Genomic DNA, 22,559 nt, shown 5'->3' with positions numbered 1-22,559 from the left:
AATTAAATTATCAATAATAAATGAAATTGGGTTTACTGAATTGGGAAAAAATCCTAGGGTAGAGAATTCACCACTAACCACATAATTAGGGTTTCCAATTGAAATCAATTATGCTATGGTTTGAACGGATTAATGCTTCGCAACTACAAGTTCAAAGCATTTAACAAGAAGATCATCACATTCAATGTACGAGCACGAACCATCTCAAGTAATACGAACCGTTCACTGTAAACTAAGGTAGTGATACGACTCGTTCCTCATAGTATGGTTCGTCCCATACCTTGAATGTGAAGGAACAGAAAATAATTGTATGGATAACATTTAACAATCACAGAAAGTCAAATATTTGAAAGAATAATGAAAATTATATAAAACAAACTTCTAAATCACCATACAAATGTTCAAACCTTTACATAATTAAAAATCAAAAAGAAAACTACATAATTACATGGCTAGGGTTTCATCAAAACCCTAGAAAAGAAGACTAGCCACTCATGGAGGAGTGAAAGGAGGTAGAAGGAGAAGGAACCACCATGGGAGACATCTTGGAGCTTCTGTTTCTCTTCCTTTCCAAACCCTAGGCTCTCCCTTTAGTTCAAAACAACTTCCCAACCCTAATCCAGCCTTTTACTTGCCTTTTTATCTTTCCAATCTCGACCAAACAGGTTTAAAACGTCGATTTGACTTTCCCAGAAAAAGTCAACGCACGTGCGGGAAAGTCAACGCACGTGCGGAAAAAGTCAACTCTGCCCAAAGTCTGTCTTTTTGCTCATTTTATGCTCCGACAATGTACAACCTGATTGACACTCAACACACATAAAATATATAGTTTGACCAGCAAGTGAAGTTAAGAGATTCTAATTAACGGCCTCAATAACGTACATTTCGGCCTTAATCACATCCCCCAACTTACTACTTGCTAGTCCTCAAGCAAGTAAAATAAAATAAAATAAAACAAAATCTATCTATTTCCTCTTTCATGGAAAAATGGTTGCATTTAGCATATGCAACAAGCCTTTAAACCACAAAGTTACCCCAAGTGGACGAGTAAAGTCTCGTGAGGGTTTCCAGAAATGATACCCACAAACATTAACATATTCATATATACTCAATAACAAATGACTACACTACTCCACCTAACAATCAACTTATGTGCCACTACATTGTGATATTTAGACATCATGAGTTATTAAAGACACAGTGGACAAGCATGAAGGAACCTATTGAGTCAAAATCACAATTCAGTTAATACAAAAGTAAAGTTCCCTATACTTGTGCATGCTAGTAGACAAGTCATGAGTACCCTCGGTGTAAAGTGCAATCTCCATATTAGTTAACTATCCACTATAATAGCCCAGTGTAACTCATAATAACACCCATCATATACAGAAAAACTAACCTGTTGCAGCCAAGATTTTCAAAAGTTTTTTTTTTTTAAATGACTGTGCAATGTCCTGATCCATTAAGCTTTCTAATCAACCCATGTAACAAGCATTGGGCCAATGACTCCCAAACCAGACGGTTTTAGGGCACTAGGTGTAAAGACACCCCTACGGGCTTAATAACTCGAGTTGAAAAGGCTACGAATCCGAACAAGTCATTCTTCTTATTTTTCCTTAACTGTGCAATGTTCATGTCCCTTAAGCTTTCTAATTAATCCATGTAACAAGTATTGGGCCAATGACTCCCAAACCAGACGGTTTTAAGGCATTAGGTGTAGAGATACCCCTACGGGCTTAATAACTCGAGTTAAAAAGGCTACGGACCCAAACTAGTCAAGTGGTTTTTTTTTTTTTTTTTTTTTTCAGAATCTTGGCTCCTCATTTATTCTTTTCTGCAACTCTAGCTATTATCAATGATGTACACCAGGGATTATAATAAAAAGATCACTTCTATGATAGTGTGTTCATGTGAATTAAGGCATACTCATGACAAGTGTACTAATACCACAAACATAGACAGCTCTCCTCGTGCAAACATGGCATGCAAGTATCTACCCAATAAACTCTTTTCATACAAGTCTACTATGCTCTCTAATTAACATATGCAAATATCATCACTCTACTAGCAAAAAGTCACATCAGGTGAAGTAATGCAATTAAGTGAAACAGGTATAAGCATGAATTATGAGCCAAATAGGAATACACAAAAAAAAATATAACCCTCATCCCCCAACTTGAATATGGCATTGTCCTCAATGGAAAAGTAAAGAGAAATGAGAGAATATTACCAGAATTGTAGGTGCACATCCAGAAAGGCAGAGAGTAACATATATACACTTCACACTTTTTTTTTTTTTTTGAAGAAAAAAAAGAACTAAAAAGGAAAATAAAAATAAAAGAGACAAAGCAATATACAGGTGGGGACTACGGGGAAGCCGGTGGTGGTGGTGGCGGGAAATGCTGGGACCACTGGCTTTTTTTTTTTTTTTTTTTTGGGAGGCCCGAGCAGATACACGTTCGACTCATAGCCTGCCCACACCAAAAGCAAATAGACACAAAGCCGTAGAACCAATCATGAGAATAAAATAAAATATGAAAGCACAAGTTGGTCCACTAATGTCCCACATGCAATTCCCCTCCTTTTTTTTTTGGTAAATAAAAACGAAAATAATTAAATAAATGAATAAAAAATGACCTTAAATTAAATTAACTAAATTATAAACGAAATTAAACTAAACTAAACTATAAAATAACTAAACTACAAAAGAGACTAAAGTATAGAAAAAAAATAACCTAAACTAACCGATATTTTTTTAATAGAAGAGAAGAAAATAAAATAAAATAAAATAAAAACTAAACTACTTATTAATTAAATGAACAATTACAGTATAGAAGAAAAATAATAATAACATCACTAACTACACAAGTATAATAAAAATAAAAATAAAACCAAAATCTATTAACTAATTAAACTAACTAGAATCATTAGGAAGCAATTTAAACTAAACAAATATAGCAAATAAAAAAAAAACTAAATTAAGATTATTGTTAACACCATGATTTCTGAGGTTTTTTTTTTTTTTTTACGAAAATAAAAAATAGAAAATAAAAGTAAATAAATAAATAAATAAAACGATTTTTTTTTAATTGTATATTTATTTATTTATTTGTTTTTAAAATTTATTTATGTATTTAGTTTAAAATTATTTACATCAATAAATTAAAAAAAGAAAAGAAAAGAAAATAATAATAATAATAATAATAAAATAAAAAACAAAACCAAATGCAGCAATGTTCTGCCCATGGCCCGCAACTGCGGCGATTTGTCAACTTCGCACGATTTTTTTTTTTTTTGAATCGTCGTCCCGCACGTGCGGGGCCCAAACCGCACGTGCGGATTGGTCAACGATGCTCCGCCCGCACTTGCTTATTTAGCAGTGCACAACTATGTTTTGGTGAGATGGTGCCGCATGTGCGTGCACAGCGCCGCACATGCGGGAAATTGTTTTTTTTTTTATTTTTTATTTTTATATATATATATATATATATTTTTGTAAAATTGAACAAGTATAACATATTTTTTTTTCTTTTTTTCTTTTTTTTTTTAACAACAATTAACAAATAAAACAACTTTTTTTTTTTTTTTTTTTTTTTAAAATCAAAACTAAGCATTTCTACCTTCAATTGACATCCGAAATAAATACAGTACATAAGAAAATAACGGAATGCCCACTAAAGGTATAATCTTCACGCGAAAACCACGGGTACTACTTTTCTCCCTAACTGTGTTTGTAATTTTCCCTATTCTCCGACAGGGTGACAGACTAGGTTGATTCGGTATCCAGAATCGAGGTGCATAAAGCTACCTCAACCTATGGGGCTGCCATACAGAGTTCAAGCCGAGGTAGTTTTGAAGCAATCTCCACACCCCTGGGTATTTAAACCAGACTCTAGTCTCGGAAATCCCAAACCTTTGTGTTCTAGGCTTTGCCATTCGAACTCTAGTTTTCACCGTCTCAGTTGGTCTCCTAGGAACTCACTACAAACACGGTTAGGTGGCTATACCAGACCGTCAGATGCCATTCGGGCACGGCTAACACCAAAGGAATTACACCTTTAGAGGATTTAAAGTCTCTTAGACGCAAATAAAGCATGACGAGAACAAAGAAAAACAAAATAACATAGAAGGGAAAGAAAAGAGAATAAGGAATCAATCTATCAATCATAATAAAATGGGTCCATCAAACCCCTAGGTAAAGGAAAATGATCCTTCCTAGTCGAGGAATTTAGTCTCCTATAATCAATGCAGCCTCGCCACCCAGTAGTGGTTCGTGTGGGGACTAACTCCCCTCCCTCATTCTCAACAACGGTGATGCCCAATTTCTTGGGCACCACTTGTGTGGGACTCACCCACTTGCTATCTGAGATGGGGTATATGATACCCGCATCCAACAATTTCAAAACCTCCTTAACTGACCCATCAATATCAAAATTTTCAAACCCAAAATGACCTAGACAAGCCTCTAAAGGGTCCTCTACCAGAATGGGGGGCAAAGCCTCCTCCACAATCTCATCCACAATATCCACTAATAAGCACTCCTCTCTCTCATGAGGTTATTGGGATGCTTGGAAAACATTAAGTTTCACTTGCATGTTGCCAAATGAAACTTCCATAACCCGGTCCGACAATTTATGCATGCATTGGCCGTAGCCAAGAAAGGTCGACCTAAGATCACCGGGATTTGTTTTTTAGAACTGGTTACCGGTTCCATATCTAACACCAAAAAGTCAACAGGGAAGTAGAACCTATCAACCTTAACTAGCACATCCTCAATCATGCCACGTGGCACTCTGAGGGACCGGTCAGCCAACTGAAGAGTAACAGTAGTGGGCTTCAACTCGCCAAGCCCAAATTCCTCGTACACAGAGTACAGCAATAAATTGACACTAGTCCCTAAATCTAATAAGGCCCTATCAATGAAATGGTTCCCTATAATGCATGCAATGGTTGGGGCACTCGGGTCCTTAAGCTTAGGAGGTGTGTCATTCAACAAGATGGAGCTTACTTGCTCCGTGAGTAGGACCTTTTGGGACACATGTGTCCTAGATTTACGCTTTTGCGTACAAAGGTCCTTCAGAAATTTGGCATATGATGGTACTTGCTTAATCACCTCCAACAGGGGGAGGTTGATTTTTACCTGTTTAAAGACATCCATCATTGCCTCCATAGATGCCGCCTTCTTATTAAAAGGGGACGGTGTATCGAGGCATTGGGGAAAGGGTGCCTTAGGCACATATGGAGTGCTAGAGACTAACTTATCCCTCTTAAGTGTTTCCCCCTCACCCTTGCTCTCATTAGGTGTACCCCCAATGTCACCCTTCTTAACTCTAGTTGCATCTGGCGCAACCGACTGAGGCTCTAACTCCCTACCACTTCTCAAAGCAACCACCGCCTGCATTTGCTCATGTTGCTTACCATTCCCACCCGAACTCTCTGCCCCGTATTGTCCCTTAGGGTTGGCCACAGTTTGACTTGAAAATTTTCCCTCCTCTCTCCGATTCATGTAGTTAGCTATTTGACCCAATTGGGTCTCTATCTTGGCAATAGAGTGAGTGTGAGAGTGAACTATTGGTGCTAACCCCTTAAGTTCTGAGAGAACTTCCAACACCTGAGTCTCAAAGACAGAGTTGCCCTGAGGAACAGGCGAGGGTTGTGGTTGCCGGTACAGTTGTGGGGGTCGATAAGGTTGCGGTGGTTGGTAGGATGATTGGTTGGCAAAATTATTGAAATTCTGCCTTGGTGGTGGAGAATTATAAGAAGTGCCTTGTGAAGGGGGTCTCCATGAGAGGTTTGGGTGATTTCTCCATCCCGGATTATATGTGTTGGAGTATGGGTCATTACCCGGGTTGGAGAATCCTTGAGCCACATTCACATGCTCTTGGACTAACTCCGGAAATTGTGATGCCGAAGGGCACTCACTCAAGTCATGAGCAGGGCTCGCACATATAACACATGCCTCACGAAATTGAGGCTGATCTTGCTGGGTAGGGGCATGTCCCGTAGCTAATAAGTGGTCTATCTTGCGGGATAGTGCCTCTACTTGTTGGGCTAACTCTAGGTTTTGCCCGACCTCATAAATGCCCCATCTTTTCGGGGCTCCAACTACGGGTTGCCGGACTTGCCGGGCTGCGGATGCATGGCGAAGGGAATTATCACTTAGGTTCTCAAACAATTGCCATGGCTCGGCATCATTTTTAGACATAAATGTCCCACCACAGGATGAATCCATCATTTGGCGGTGCAGCTCAGTTAAGCCATAATAAAATGTTTGAGAAAGTTGCCAATTAGGCACTTGGTGGTGAGGACACTGTTGGAGAAGGTCTCTAAGTCTTTCCCACGTCTCATGGAATTGCTCGCTATCTATTTGAGCAAAGTTTGTGATGGCTCGCCTAAGCTAGTTGGTTTTACCTATGGGAAAGTACTTCTCCAAGAACCGTTGCTGTAATTGGTCCCAAGTTGTGATTGAATTAGCAGGTAAAGAATTTAGCCAGTGTTTGGCTTTATCCTTCAACGAGAATGGAAACAATCGCAACATTAAGGCCTCATTTGTGAAATTTTGGATCCTCACTAACGAGCAAATTTCCAAAAATTCATTCAAATGCTTATAAGGGTCATCATGAGTTAGTCCATGGAATGATGGGAGCATTTGTATAGTGCTGGACTTAATCTCATAATGAGCAACAGTGGTGTTGGGTAATTGGATGCATGATGGTGATGTATATGCGGTGGGTGTAAAATAATCCTTAAGTGTCAGGTTAGGCACATTCGGGACATTCGGATCTGTCATCTCTAGTGGCTCAATGTATGAATATTCAAGCCTAGGAATACGGGCAGAGGTCCTAGGTCTCCTAAAGGTGCTTTCTAGTTCAAGGTCCAAACACCACAATTCAGGGCGACAAGAACGACGCCCGTGCATACACTACCCAAACACACACAACAAGTTCCGACTCTGTGCACTAAGTATGAAAGCAAAATACCAAAGGAACAAATACTCACAACGGTTTAACGAAAACGCTTTACTCGTCTTGCGGATGCTTGACGTGTAGACGTTGTCTCCAACCTCTGTTTGAGCTTTGACTTCCGTTTTAGCACTTTGGTGCTTTGCTTGTGAGTGTTTGCTTCTGTTTACTCACTTTAGCGCTGCGGTTTTTTATTTTTTATTTTTGAAGCTCGGCTGCGCTCCGCTTGCACTTCAGTGATAGCTCCAATTTCAAACGCTCTGCACACTTAGCAACACCAAAAGCATAAAATCCTAAACTAAAAATTAAAATAAGAATGTAACTTTAAATTAACTAATTTCGCCAGAAGTTCCCCGGCAACGGCGCCAAAATTTGGTGGGTCGTTGAACACACCAAAATTAAATACTAAACTATACCAAATTCAACCAGAATAATGGCAAGTCTAAGTATCGATCCACAGGGACTATTGTGAAATTAAACTAATTTAATTGTCAAATTCCTAAATTAATTTTGATAAAAAGATTGGTTGTTTATAACCTAATTTAATAACGAGTAAATTAAACTAAGGAATTAAATTATCAATAATAAATGAAATTGGGTTTACTGAATTGGGAAAAAATCCTAGGGTAGAGAATTCACCACTAACCACATAATTAGGGTTTCCAATTGAAATCAATTATGCTATGGTTTGAACAGATTAATGCTTCGCAACTACAAGTTCAAAGCATTTAACAGAAAGATCATCACATTCAATGTACGAGCACGAACCATCTCAAGTAATACGAACCGTTCACTGTAAACTAAGGTAGTGATACGACTCGTTCCTCATAGTATGGTTCGTCCCATACCTTGAATGTGAAGGAAAAGAAAACAATTGTATGGATAACATTTAACAATCACAGAAAGTCAAATATTCGAAAGAATAATGAAAATTATATAAAACAAACTTCTAAATCACCATACAAATGTTCAAACCTTTACATAATTAAAAATCAATACGAACCGTTCACTGTAAACTAAGGTAGTGATACGACTCGTTCCTCATAGTATGGTTCGTCCCATACCTTGAATGTGAAGGAAAAGAAAACAATTGTATGGATAACATTTAACAATCACAGAAAGTCAAATATTTGAAAGAATAATGAAAATTATATAAAACAAACTTCTAAATCACCATACAAATGTTCAAACCTTTACATAATTAAAAATCAAAAAGAAAACTACATAATTACATGGCTAGGGTTTCATCAAAACCCTAGAAAAGAAGACTAGCCACTCATGGAGGAGTGGAAGGAGGTAGAAGGAGAAGGAACCACCATAGGAGACATCTTGGAGCTTTTGTTTCTATTCCTTTCCAAACCTTAGCCTCTCCCTTTAGGTCAAAACAACTTCCCAACCCTAATTCAGCCTTTTACTTGCCTTTTTATCCTTCCAATCTCGTCCAAACAGGTTTAAAACATCGGTTTGACTTTTCCAGAAAAAGTCAACGCACGTGCGGGAAAGTCAATGCATGTGCGGAAACAGTCAACGCACGTGCGGAAAAAGTCAACTCTGCCCAAATTCTGTCTTTTTGCTCATTTTATGCTCCGACGATGTACAACCTAATTGACACTCAACACACATAAAATATACAGCTTGACCAGCAAGTGAAGTTAAGAGATTCTAATTAACGGCCTCAATGACGTACATTTTGGCCTTAATCAATTTACGAATCAAGTCTACCCCTCCTTTGACCTATTTGCTGATAAGGAAAGGCAGGGAGGACAAATATCTCTGGAAAATACTTTGGTTTGTGCTCTGTTACCGTAGGGAAGAAACAACATTAGTGGTCAGCAGACCACTTTTAATGGACGGTAACCCACTTTTAGTGGGTGGTTGGCCACTACTTCTAGGTTGCCGGCCACTTTTTTTGGCCCAGCAGTGTCCATTTTTTAGCAGAGCAGAGCAAAGGTTGAGGTGGAAAACATGTGCAATTTTCTAATTGTGCAACAGAGACATTCTAGTAGCAAAACGGAAAGCATTATCGGGTGGAAATCCGCGTTCATTGCATAAGCCATCGTTGCATAAGCCATCTCTCGATTCTTAGGATCCATGAAGTGTTGTTGTAATATTAGTGTTGTAATATAGCGGACTTGTAATTAATTAGTTAGAATAGCTATTTAGTTTAGTGTTGTATTTATTTAATTAGGTAGAATAGTTAGTTAAATTTATTGTTGTAATAATTAGTTAATTAGCTAGTTTAGTTAATTTACTTCATTAGGTTTTGTAATAGTTAGTTAATTAGGTAATTAGTTACCTAGTTAGTTCATTCGGACCCTCTTGTGCAAGGGCCAAACTTGTAATAATGTGTATGTCTTCCAACCCCACGTCTTTCTCCCTTTTATTTACTTGCTTATGATGGTTAAAAGAGAACGTCATGTTTCTTTTAGCATACTCCATGTTTGAATCCACTTGTGTTGCATGCATCGAGACTTGGTTCATCATTCTAACAATACATTGTTGTTTAAATACTTCATTGAATACGTGTTTAAACCGCATGCTATAAGATTGATTCACATGGTATACTAGTAGCCAAGTCTATTAGTTGCATATCGCATGTATTGCATTAGTCATGTTACATTAGTTAGGAGCATTCATGTTTTCTAACTCTTTTGTTTCTTTTGGCTTGCCTCGGAGTACTAGGTGAGCATTTTTGCTTTAGCATTTTGCATGAATGTGATTGTTGTCATGTTTAGCATGCTTGCCATAAGACTAATTGCTTAAGTGATAAATTGCTTGAATGCCTACGGATAAAGACTAATTGCATGAATTGGAATAATTTGAGTAATGTTCATATAAGATCACTTTTTCAAGTGGTACATATTCGAAACAATTTTTCAAAATAAACATGAATCAAAGTGTTTCAATTTTTGCAATTAGTTTATACTTGTGTGCGTAGCACATAGTAATGTTAGCATAATAATCGAAACAAGAGCATATAATGTAAATAAGAATCACATTATGATTAGTAGAGGCCGATCTTTGATCGGACGAGTGGGGTGCTCAATTCATGACCTTCTCCTCTCGTACCTAAGTTTCCGAGCCGAGACAATCTTGGTAATGACGAACATGTGGCCTTTGGCACGAGTCATGGGTTTCCTAAATTTTCCAAAAAATATTTAGGTAGCGACTCTGTATCTGGCAAAGTAGTCCATACCTCTCCTGGGCCGGAGTAATTATGCTTCTTCTGGACCGGAATATCATTGCGGCCTTTTACTGAGTCCTTCACACTTTGGGCCTCAAAGCCCAATCACGCAGCTCGGCCCAATTCTTCCCAAAAATTACCCTCTCAATTGCCCTTTAATCCCATCTGTGCAATCATGATTGGGATTACCAGTCTACTGGCCGAGCTAGAGTTTATTAAGCCTTTCCGGCCGAGCTAAAAACCCTTTAGCCTCTCCAACCGAGCGAAAAAACCCTCGAGCTCTCCGACCGAGCTAATTTTACTTCGGTGCTTTACTTCGTCCAGTCAAAAACGTCTCTTCAATCACGACTGTAACGCTTCCCTTTCCCTTGCCACGTGGCGGGCTCTGATAGGCTGTGAGCTGTTATCACGCCGCCTTCGTACTTCAAACTTTTTGAACAGTCCCGCCCTTTTTTGCCGCTTTTTTCTCTCTCCTCTTTCACAAAACATTCTTCTCATTCTTGAACATCCACATTCTTCTCCCCCTTGTTCCTTGAGCACCTGAGTTTTGAGCTTGCTGTGTTCGTGCCTCCATCGCTGCTACTGCCTTCATTTCCAGGCTTCCTTCTTATTCGGGTAAGCAAGCCTATCCTTCTTTCTCTTTGTCTGCTTCATCATTTGTATAGTTTTGTTTTGTATGCTTTTTGCAAATACTTTCTTTCATTTGTTGCTTTTGCTTCTGTATTTTTACGAAAAAACCAGTAGAGCTCATACGTGCATGAACTTCTGTAAAAAACTTGCCTTAGATCCAAAATTAGGTAGCAACCGAACTAGGATCCTGTTTGCCTTAAATAGGTAGATCACTATAGTCAATAACCAAACTAGAACTTGAAAGTCTCAAAGAGTCATCAACGCCTGGCTTCACTCTAGCCGAAATAAGATCACCGAGTTTTGAACATATCAAACTAGGAACCTCGGTTTTCAACCGAACTAAGCTTTTGGGGTCAAGTCAGCTTTCTTAGTTTCTAAACCGAACTCAGAAAACTGCCCCTAGAAGCTTAACCGAAGTAACTATATTCACACTACAACCGATTTAGGCCTTGGGGCTAAACCAGCTTTCTTAGTTTTTTACACCGAACTCAGAAAGCTGCCCCTAGACGATAAACCGGTCTAACGAGCAACCTGCTCAAGCCGAGCTACCAACCCTTTTGATGAACCGAGATGGAACTAGTCTTTTGAGACCGAAGTAGGGCTCTTATACCTTGCTTTTAAATTGTAGCACGGTCCGTTGATCAGTGCTTTAACCCCCTCTGTTTTTTACTTTGCAGACTTAGGTTACCCAGGCACTCCTGTGTGCGCTCAACCGAGCTACTGAGCACGATTTTTGCACCAATATAAATTATAAGTAATTTATACATCAGATGGGTAAGTATAGGTATCTAGTTGAGACCCCTGGTGGTATGGCCGAATTTAGGAAGGATTACCATATTCCCGAAGACGTCCATCTGATGTTAGCCGAAAAAGATGTTATTCCCTGGGAAAAAGAAGGCTTCGTCCCTTTTATCCTTCAATCCATAATAGAAACCGGACTACGGTTTTCTGTCCAACCATTGATCTGTGAATTTCTTAGGCAGACTAGGTTATGCCCCACCCAACTGTCCACCAATACATACCGCATTATTATGGGAATAGCCGCACTAAACCATCAAACCGGACTAAACCTTGGTCTGGCCGAAATTTTCCACCAATATTCCATCGGCTCAAAAGATGCTGGGTGGGTCTATTACCTTAGGATTCGCCGCCGCCGAGAGAAGATAGTTAAACACACACCGGACAAAGACCTTAATGATGATGATTTTTTCTGGGTCTCTGGGAACTTTGAGGATTTTCAAGCCCAAATTCCTGGTCGGCCTATAAATTGGAAAAAAGGGGAGCCCGATAATATGACTTCGGTCTTCTTCTTTGTATTTTATTTCGGTTTTCTTAGTCAATTAACCGAACTAACAGTTCTCCTTTTGCAGATTTCGCCCACCTCCGTTCCCTATATAGCTATCCCAACCTTGCGATTTTGCGAGCCGCACTACGGTGTCAAGAAAGGAGTTGGGCTAAGCTTCTAAACTTTGAGCCGACCTATCGGTATAGCGGTCGCCGAAAAGCAAGAGTAACCGATTTCCTTCTTGAGGAAGCACCAGAACCGGACCCAACCTTACCCGAAATACAACTTGTCCCATTAACTGCTGAAGAAGAGATGGCAAAGAAAAGCAGAGTTAGGGCCCTTCTGACCGCAACAACCAGAGCCGAAGTACCACCAACTATCGAGGCGCAGCCCGCCGTTGTGGCCCTCCCCTCTCAACGGCCTTCTTCATCTCGCCCTTCCAAACGCGTCCGATCTACATCGACCGAACAGCAACTTGTCGATGAGGTTGAATCCATCCCCCAAAGTCCTCAACCTTCCCCCCAACCGGAGCAAACTGACCGAGCTGAATCTCCGAAGTGGGCTCCGCCGATGACCTTCAACGACCGAGACATCAAAGCTACTGACTCGGTCGTGGCTGAAAAAGATCACCAATTGGCCTTTAACCTGGCCAAAAGTGTGTGCCTCCCCAAAGACATGGAGCACCACTTAAAGCAATTGAACACCGAAATGAAGTCAATTCGGTCTGCATCCAAGTCCATGATTTTGGTAAGTAACTCTGTCCATTTTTTCTTGTTTGAATTTTCCAACTTTTACTTCGGCTTTAGAGAAGTCTTTGTTTTGTCAGGCCTTACAGAAGAACAACATCACTTACAAGAAAGTCCAAGAACTCCGAAAAGCCACAAGGCAGGCAATGGCTGAAGCCGAAGCAAAAGCGGCCGAGCTAGAAGAAGTCGAAAAGAGAATGGCCGAGCTACAAGCGGAGAACGGCCGTCTTGCCGATCTGGTAAGTTCGGCCGAGGCAGAAAGGCAGAAAGCGGCCATTGCAATGAAAGACAAATATCTGCGTGAGCTGGTAAAGCTAGAAAAGAGAAAAGATACTGAAATAAGCCAACTAAAAAAGAGTGTGGAGGGAGCCGAAAAGCAGGGTTACAAGCAGGGCTACAAGAAGGCAGAGGAAGCCTATGTGAAACAGTGTGATGCTGCCAAGGAGTTGTTTTTCAAGTGCGGCTGGAGGGCAGCCGTTAAGAAGCTCGGTCTCGATCCACAGACCGAGGTTTTCAACCCTCCAGCCTATTTTATACCGAGCTCTCTTGCGGACTACGCCAATACTCTGCAACAAGAGTTTTTGGAAGAGTCAGAATCCGATGACTCCTCTTCTGAAGATACTCCGGTCGATAATATGGACCAGCCAGTTCGGTCGGTGCCCACTGTGGAAGACCTAACAGTTGATCTTCCCAGTGAAACCGTGGTTCCAGCTGAAGCGACTCTCCCCATTGTGAATGAGCTCTTTCAAGAAACCGGTCTTCAAGTTGGTGGTGATACAGGTTTTGATGCTGATATTGAAGAACTTTTTTCCGGATTTTGTACTTTTTTTTTCTTTGTAGCCGAACTATGCCCCTTTGTAATGACTTTTCTTTGAATGAAAATTTTACGCAACTCTTACTCCGGTTTTGATGTGTATGCTTGTATTTTGTAATGCCTTCAGTTACCCCAACTGTTATTTCGGTTTTGGCTGGTTAAAATATGGTTACTAGCCAACCACTCCTTACCCGATATAATCACTTCGGCTGAGGAGTACAAAGTGTTTTAATCTAGCCAATCCAGTTTAAGCCATACCCTTACTTAGGCTGAAGAGTAACAAGAGTTGGTTTATTCCAGCCAACCACTCTTCGACCATGCACTTACTTCGGCTGAAGAGCAACAAGTGTTGGTTTATTCCAGCCAACCACTCTTCAGCCTTGCACTTACTTCGGCTGAAGAGTAATAAGTGTTGGTTTATTCCAGCCAACCACTCTTCAGCCATGCACTTACTTCGGCTGAAGAGTAACAAGAGTTGGTTTATTCCAGCCAACCACTCTTTCAGCCATTCACTTACTTCGGCTGAAGAGAAACAAGAGTTGGTTTATTCCAGCCAACCACTCTTCAGCCAAGCACTTACTTCGGCTGAAGAGTAACAAGAGTTGGTTTATTCCAGCCAACCACTCTTCAACCATGCACTTATTTCGGCTGAAGAGTAACAAGAGTTGGTTTATTCCAGCCAACCACTCTTCAGCCATGCACTTACTTCGGCTGAAGAGTAACAAGAGTTGGTTTATTCCAGCCAATCACTCTTCAGCCATGCACTTACTTCGGCTGAAGAGTAACAAGAGTTGGTTTATTCCAGCCAACCACTCTTCAGCCATGCACTTACTTCGGCTGAAGAGTAACAAGAGTTGGTTTATTCCAGCCAACCACTCTTTAGCCATGCACTTACTTCGGCTGAAGAGTAACAAGAGTTGGTTTATTCCAGCCAACCACTCTTCAGCCTTGCACTTACTTCGGCTGAAGAGTAACAGGTGTTGGTTTATTCCAGCCAACCACTCTTCAGCCTTGCACTTACTTCGGCTGAAGAGTAACAGGTGTTGGTTTATTCCAGCCAACCCCTAAGTTAGTTTTTCTGGCTAACTTAGAATAAAATGCTTGCCATGCGCCTAATCTTTACTAAAGCTAACTTCTACAAGGATCAACTTCTGCTAAAAAGAATTTCTTATTTTATTGAAGGAAGAAAAAATTACATATGTTTGAAAAAGAAAAGCTAAAAGTAAAATAACTTGAGATTGGCTGTATTCCATGGCCTAGGGATTGCCTTGCCATCCTTATTTTCTAGGTGGTATGCCCCTTTGCCTGCTAACCCAACCACCTTATAAGGACCTTTCCAATTTGGGCCTAACTTGCCGTCTCCTGGGATCAAGGTGTTTCCCATTACTTTACGTAGTACCCAATCCCCAATCTTGAATTGTCTTGGATGAACCTTTTTGCTGTATTTTCTGATTAACTCTCGTTGGTATGAGGCGATGTGGACTAGTGCTCTTTCTCTTCTTTCTTCTGCAAGGTCAAGTTCTAAGGCTATGGCTTCTCCATTTAAGTTTGGATCAAAATTTTCGCTTCGAATTGTGGGGAGGCCAACTTCTAATGGGATTACTGCTTCCATTCCATAGGCTAAGGAGAATGGTGTTTCTCCAGTTGATCGCCGAGGCGTGGTGCGGTAAGCCCATAAGACGTGAGGAAGTTCATCTGCCCACTTGCCTTTTGCTTTCTCTAGCCTTTTCTTTAGTCCATCCAAGACGACTTTATTTGATGCTTCAGCTTGCCCATTTGCTTGAGGATATGCCAGTGTAGAATTGTAGAACTCTATCTTATACTCTTCACAAAAGCTTCTGAAGATTCTGCCGTCGAATTGAGTACCATTGTCTGAGATCAGTGCTTTTGGTATGTCAAACCGAGTGATGATATTCTGCCAAACAAACTTCTTCACGTCTTTTTCTTTGATTGATGCCAATGCTTCTGCTTCCACCCACTTTGTGAAGTAGTCTGTTGCTGTGAAAAAGAATTTTCTGCCGCCGGGTGCTGTTGGAAGTGGTCCTACTATGTCCAAGCCCCACATTGCGAAAGGCCATGGGCTAGTTAATGGTAGGAGTTCTCTTGCTGGTTGATGTATTTGGTGCGCGAATTTTTGGCATTTCTCACATCTCTTCACATATTTTTCTGAGTCTGCTTGCATATAGGGCCACCAATATCCTTGCGAAATAGCCCTGTAAGCGAGCGACCTTCCCCCTTGATGGCTTCCACACACCCCTTCGTGTATTTCGAACAAGAATGCTTCTACTTTGCTGGGATGAACACATTTTAGGTAAGGCCCAGAGAATGACTTCTTGTAAAGTGCCAAAGATGGAGATAGCCAAAATCGCTGCGACTTTGCTCTTATTCTGTTGGCTTCTTTTTTCTCTTCTGGTAGGATGCCGTCTTTCAGGAACAGGATGATGGGATCCATCCATGAAGGGCCTAGCTCTGTGCAACATACTTCTTTTACTTCGGGGTCTTCTATGCTTGGTCTTGGTAAGAAGTCGATGAGTAATGGATGAGGGATGGATGTATCTGCCATTGAGGCAAGGCCTGCTAGTTCGTCCGCTCGGCTGTTTTCCTCCCTGCCAATTTGTTATATCCTTACTACATCAAATTTCTTGATCTCTGTTCTGACTAACTCTTGGTACTTGGCCATTCTGTCGTCCTTTGCTTCGTATTCGCCAGAAATTTGGTTTACCACCAGCAGAGAGTCACTGTATACCATTAGTTCGGTGGCCTTCATGTAGTATGCCGACTTAAGTCCTACGAGAAGCGCCTCATACTCTGCTTCATTGTTGGATGCTGGGAAGCCAAGGTTGATTGCTTGCTCTACAACCAGGCCGTCTGGAGAGATGAGGACTATGCCAAGCCCTGCACCATGTTGGTTAGATGCTCCATCGACAAAGAGCTTCCACATCTCTCCAACGAATAGCTTCCAGCAAGTGGAAGGATCAGATGATGTAGTGGGGTCAAGAATGGTGTTTTCTTCAAGGTCCATGTTGGCTGTCTGCCCTTCGTCCTCTGTTTGAACTGCTGGTGAGCCTTTGTTTGTCTCTTCCTTGTTGTCCTTAGTATGGTCTGCCCTGGTGCTTGATTGACTACCTTCTACTAGGTTTTGCGCCATTCCGGCGTCAACTTCTGTCCCTAGCTCGGTTGTGTCAGTTAAGTCGACTGGGCAGATATGATGACTTCCAGGAGTAAACTCTGCGACGAAGTCTGCCAAGGATTAGGCTTTTATTGCGGTCTTGGGTTGGAACTTGATTTCGAATTGTCCCAACTCGACTGCCCACTTCAAAATTCGCCCACTAAAGTTCGCCCTTTCAAACAGAGCTTTTAGTGGAAAGGCTGTGAGGACGACTATGGTGTGGGCGTGAAAGTAGTGCACCAATTTTCTGGATGCCATCATTAATGCTAATGCTAGTTTCTCCAGGGGCAAGTACCTTGTTTCGGCTCCCAACAATGTCTTGCTGACATAAAAGATGGGCAAGTGTTGTATTCCTTCTGCACGAACCAACACTGCGCTGACTGCGTGCTGAGAGACTGCCAGGTACAAAAAGAGTTCTTCTCCAGGTACTGGAGTAACAAGTAGTGGTGGGGAAGACATGTATTCCTTTAAGCTTTCCAGAGCTCGGTCGCATCATTCATCCCACCTAAACTTGGCCTTTAAAGCTTGGAAGAATGGTCGTAGTCTGTCTGATGACCTGCTTATGAACCGGTTGAGCGCAGCTGCCATACCGGTGAGATGCTGTACTTCTTTGACAGAGTTTGGTCTCTCCAACTCCTGGATTGCTTTAATCTGAGAGGGGTCTGCCTCTATACCTTGGTTGGTCACCAGGAAGCCCAAGAATTTACCAGATCCAACTCCGAATGCGCATTTGGACGCATTGAGGCGCAACTTGTGTTTCTTCAGGATCTGGAACATCTCGCCTAGATCTTTAAGATGGTCATTCTCATCTTTGCTCTTGACCACCATGTCGTCGATGTAAGCCTCCATTGTTCTGCCTAACAATGGTTCAAACATCTTGGTGACCATCCGTTGGAATGTCACCCCTGCGTTCTTTAGGCCAAAGGGCATGACCTTGTAGCAATATAATCCCCTTGGTGTCGTGAAGGATGTGACCTCCTGGTCTGGTTCATGCATGGCGATCTGGTGGTAGCCTCTGTATGCATCCAGAAAGCTAAGTCGGTTATGCCCTGCCATTAGGTCCACCAGTTGATCTATCCTTGGTAGAGGAAAGATATCTTTTGGACACGCCTTGTTGACTGTTTTATAGTCGACGCAGACACGCCATTTACCATTCTTTTTTGGCACTACAACTGTGTTGGAGATCCATCTTGGGTAGTGCACTTCTCTTATTGCTCCTGCCTCCAGCAGGTTGCCTACCTCTTCTGCCACTATTTCGGCGTGGTGGAGTGCCGATCTGCGTGTGCGTTGGATGACTGGTCTGGCGGATGGGTGGACATTGAGTTGGTGACTGATGAAGTTTGGGTCAATACCTGGCATGTCGTAAGGTGTCCAGGCAAACACTTCGATATTAGAGGTCAAGAATTCCAAGACCTCTAATCTCTCAGTGCTGGACAACGATGAGCCAAGCAAGAAGAACTTATCCGGGTTCTTCTCATCTATTTTTACCTCCACCAAGTCCTCCACCGCTTTCTGATCAGCCTCTTTGCCGACGTCCGCGAATAGTTCATTACTTTCTGGTTCTTCCACCGAATGAACGTATCCTTTGGCAGCTCGGCTTCCATTCGCTGTGGCGAAGCATTGTTTTGACATGATCTGATCGCCATAGATTTCTTCAATTATACCGGTGTCGTTGGGGAACCTCATTACCTGATGGTATGATGACGCTACCGAACGCATGGCATGCAGCCATGTTCTGCCCAAGATGATGTTGTATGTGGAGGGGACCTTCAATACCCAGAACTCCACTTGTTTTGTTACACTCCCTGCTCTGACTGGAAGAATTATTTTGCCGACAGGCCACTCTGGCATGGAGTTGAATCCAATCAGGGGAGAAACTGCAGGTGCCAAGTCTTTGTCTTGCAGCTTCAGTTGTTTAAATGTGTCGTAGTACATGATCTCACATGAACTACCCTGGTCAATCAGAATCCGCTTGACGTCAAAATCTTTGACTCGGAGAGTGACAACCAGAGCATCATTGTGAGGACAGTATATTCGATCCAGGTCCTTATCCGAAAAAGACATGACGTTTGTTACCTCTGTTTTCCCCTTCTTGATGGCAGGTTGGGCACTTAATACTTCCCTAAAGTGCTCAGCCTTCTTGATTGATCCTCTGAGCTCGCATACACGCTCAGGTTCAAAGACTCCATGTATTACATTGATGATGCCTTGTGGTGGGGCGTCGATCGGCATCCCATTGGGATGGTTATTATGATCTTGGAGGGCTGGTTGCGTCCCTCCTTCAATATATTTGTCCAAGTGGCCTGCTGCCACCAACTCTTCCAAGTGTTGTCTTAACGGTGTGCAATTCTCAGTTCGGTGCCCCTTTTCTTTGTGGAAGGTGCAACGTGATCTGTCGTCGTAATCTTTCTGAGCTTCCCGTAGCTTGGCTGGCCACTTGACAAAAGGCTCATCTTTTATTTTGCTCAGAATCCGATATATTGGCTTTTTGAACACCGTTGTTATGGCAGTGCGGATTCTCAACCATCTTTTGTCTGGGTCTTCTCCGTTATCTCGTCTGCCACGCCCGTTTCTATTCTGCCGATCTACTGCATTGACCTTTGCTGAGGTCTTCTTTTCTGGTACTGCGGTTGCACTAGATTTTGCTTTTGCACGTGCGCCATCCTCTTCTACCCTGATGTGCTGATGCACTCTTTCCATCAGGGCCTCCATGGTGAGGGGTGGCGTCATGGTAATCGAATCCCTTAGTCTGTTCCCTACTGGTAGGCCTCTTTTATATTGCGCAATGGCTAGATTGGTGGGGCAGTCTCCAATCAGGTTGAATGTCTCCCAGTAGCGACTGTTGTAAGATCTGAGGGTCTCTTTTTCACCCATGTCGATGGAGAGTAACTGGTCTATCTCCACCGGTGTTTTAGTATTTGTTCGAAACCTCATTACGAACGCTTCTGCCAATTGGGCCCAGGAGGCTATGCTGCCCTCTGGGAGCTTTTCGAACCAAGTCAAGCCTAGGTCGCCAAGACTTGACGGGAAGAGTATGCACATTAAGGCCTCGTTTCGCCTGTACACAGCCATGACTTGGCGAAAGTGGCTCAAGTGTGAATACGGGTCCGTCTTCCCTTCATAGGTAGTGAATTTCGGCTGAAGGAAGCCTGATGGTAGGGGCGCGTTTTCGATCGCTGGAACAAACGGCGAAGTCTGTAGTCTTGCCAATGCTTTGTCCGTTGGTTCGTAGGCTGGTTGCGGTATTGGCATTCCAACCTCGACGCTTCCATGCGTCCGAGGAGCCAACCGTTGTAAGGCCGAGACTCGGTGTGGATCCCTTGCCCTGGCATCCTCCTTGCATCGTGCTTTTTCTTCGAGCACGGTTCGTAAGTCGGATGACCTGGGCAGCTCTGTTTGTCTAGATCTGGTTTTGGTGTGAGTGCGAGGGCCAATACGTGCTTCCTTCAGTGTATGATCTTTCGGATCTCGTCCTCTCAGACCTGGAGTGACGAGTTCTGGAAGATAAGGAATGAGTGTCGCCTGTCCTGAGGCTTCTGCTCTCTCCTTGGGAGGGTGTAGTATTCCTACTACGATTCTCTGAGTGGCGAGGGGGCGTCTTGTGCTTGCGCCCCTCTCCTGTCGCCACATCTTTAGTCTTCATCTGGCGTTTTAATGCTTCCATGTCCGCCGCCATCTTCCGAATTAGTTCATCTTGCTCCTTCACGCGATCTTCCAGGGCTTGAGGATCAATCATCCTCCTTTGCCTATCAGGACTTTGAGAGTGACGAGGGCTGTTATTCCGCCTTCCCCTGCCACTCCTCCTGGAGTTATGTTGTTGGGGCTCCAGATCTGCCATAGGAGGGACAGAGGGTAATCCTTCTCGCCTTGCGCTCCCGTCTGGAGTTAGCCCATCAACGGCGGACTGCGGTAGTTCTTCAATGTGTGCCATTGATTGAAAAAAGGAGAAGCTTAGTCAAGAGGATTCTGCTCTTGTCTGTATGTTCCCACAGACGGCGCCAATTGTACGGGGAGGAAATAATTCTCCTCGTATAATCCTGTTGACCAAGTCCACGCTCCTCCGTACGACGTCGCTTTATCACCTGAAAACACAAACGTGAGCTAGCCGGCGGGTGTGTGCCGGAAACCTCTCCGATGCCTAAGTCAGTAAGCTTGACAAATAGACAAAGTTTTATGTTCTCAGAAAGAATTGTGTTCAATTACCTCCTCCAAGGTGATGTTTGTGAGCTTTTATAAGTTTCCCGTGGCACAATCCTAGTGGGACTTGTATTTCTCCATGCAGAGTCCTCCTAGGATTCATACTCCTAAGGATAATGCTTATCCTTTTACACCCTCCCCCACTGCTTAAACCAAGTGGGATGGTTTTCTCCATGGCCGAATCACCATTTGACCGAAGTAACACTGGCTATGCTGAGCCACAGAGAAGACCGAACTATCCTTAGCTCGGTTTTCTCCTCCAACTCCTTATCTCGGCTTTCCCCCGTTCAACCATGATGCGTTTAGACCAAGCTTCTGAGTAGCAAGCTCTGGCCGGCCTAACCATAATACACCGCGACCGGATTAACCCCGAGACCGGACTAACATCAAGTTACCTCCAAACCGGAGTAGCTCTATACCATCTAGGGCCGAAGCAATTACACCTCTCCTAAACCGGAGTAACCATACCTCTCTTGGGCCGGAGTAACTATGCTTCTTCTGGACCGGAATATCATTGCGGCCTTTTACTGAGTCCTTCACACTTTGGGCCTCAAAGCCCAATCACGCAGCTCGGCCCAATTCTTCCCAAAAATTACCCTCTCAATAAAATATTAATTCCATACAATAGTATCTCAATGTGAATTCATAAAAGAAAATATGCTACAACATAATTTAATCATGGAATTAAAATTCATCAATATAAATAAATCATACTATTTAAAATAACAACATACTAAAAGTTCTAAATATTTAAAAGAACTTAACATACTGTATTTAGTATTTAAATATTGCCATAACAAATTTCTATAATTTCTACAATTTTTTAATTTTTTTAGAATTATAAGTAATTAATAATTACACATAAAATCAGAAATAAATATTACAGAATCTGAAAAAATAAAAAACTCATACTAGTAAATAAGATTACATAACAATAGTCTACTTTAAAAATTTCAAGTCTAGAAACTAAGCCATGCTCTTCCAAGAACAATTTAACGTAAAAATATTGAATTATTTATTAATGAAAAATATTTTATTTTTCAAAAAATTGTGAAATCTTATCTTATTGTAGAAAATTGAATTACGAGTCCAATAGTATAAGTCATAATTCAATTGGAGTTATAATGAGTAATATAGAAGCAATTAACATAGTTTTTAAATTAAAAATAAACAAACAGAGTCTTGATAGTCACGTCACTTGCGTCAACACTTACCTCAGCAGGTGACGTCAATATCTTGGTCAGCGCTGATGTCAGCACGAGTCAGAGCGCGTCAACCCTTGGAAGTACGTGAACATAGCCTCGGCGTGTGGGGCCCACGCACCACCGAACTCCATTTTGGCTTATTTTGACTCAATGGTGTTTTGAAAAGTTAATAAAAAGTTAATTTTTTTGACTTTTTAAATTTATTTTGTCTTTTTATGAATAAGTTATGTAAAAAGTGATGTGATCAAATTGGTAAAAAATTAAAAATTGACTTTTTACCAATTTTCCAAAACTTCTCAAAAAAACACTCACTTTTTTTAGAGGAATTTAATGGTGGTCTCGGTTTTTTATTTTGACAAGCCTAAGA

Source organism: Camellia sinensis, chromosome 12 (assembly GCF_055761805.1).
Source record: "Camellia sinensis isolate YWXY chromosome 12, ASM5576180v1, whole genome shotgun sequence".
NCBI lineage: Eukaryota > Viridiplantae > Streptophyta > Magnoliopsida > Ericales > Theaceae > Camellia > Camellia sinensis.
This window is presented reverse-complemented; position numbering follows the sequence as displayed.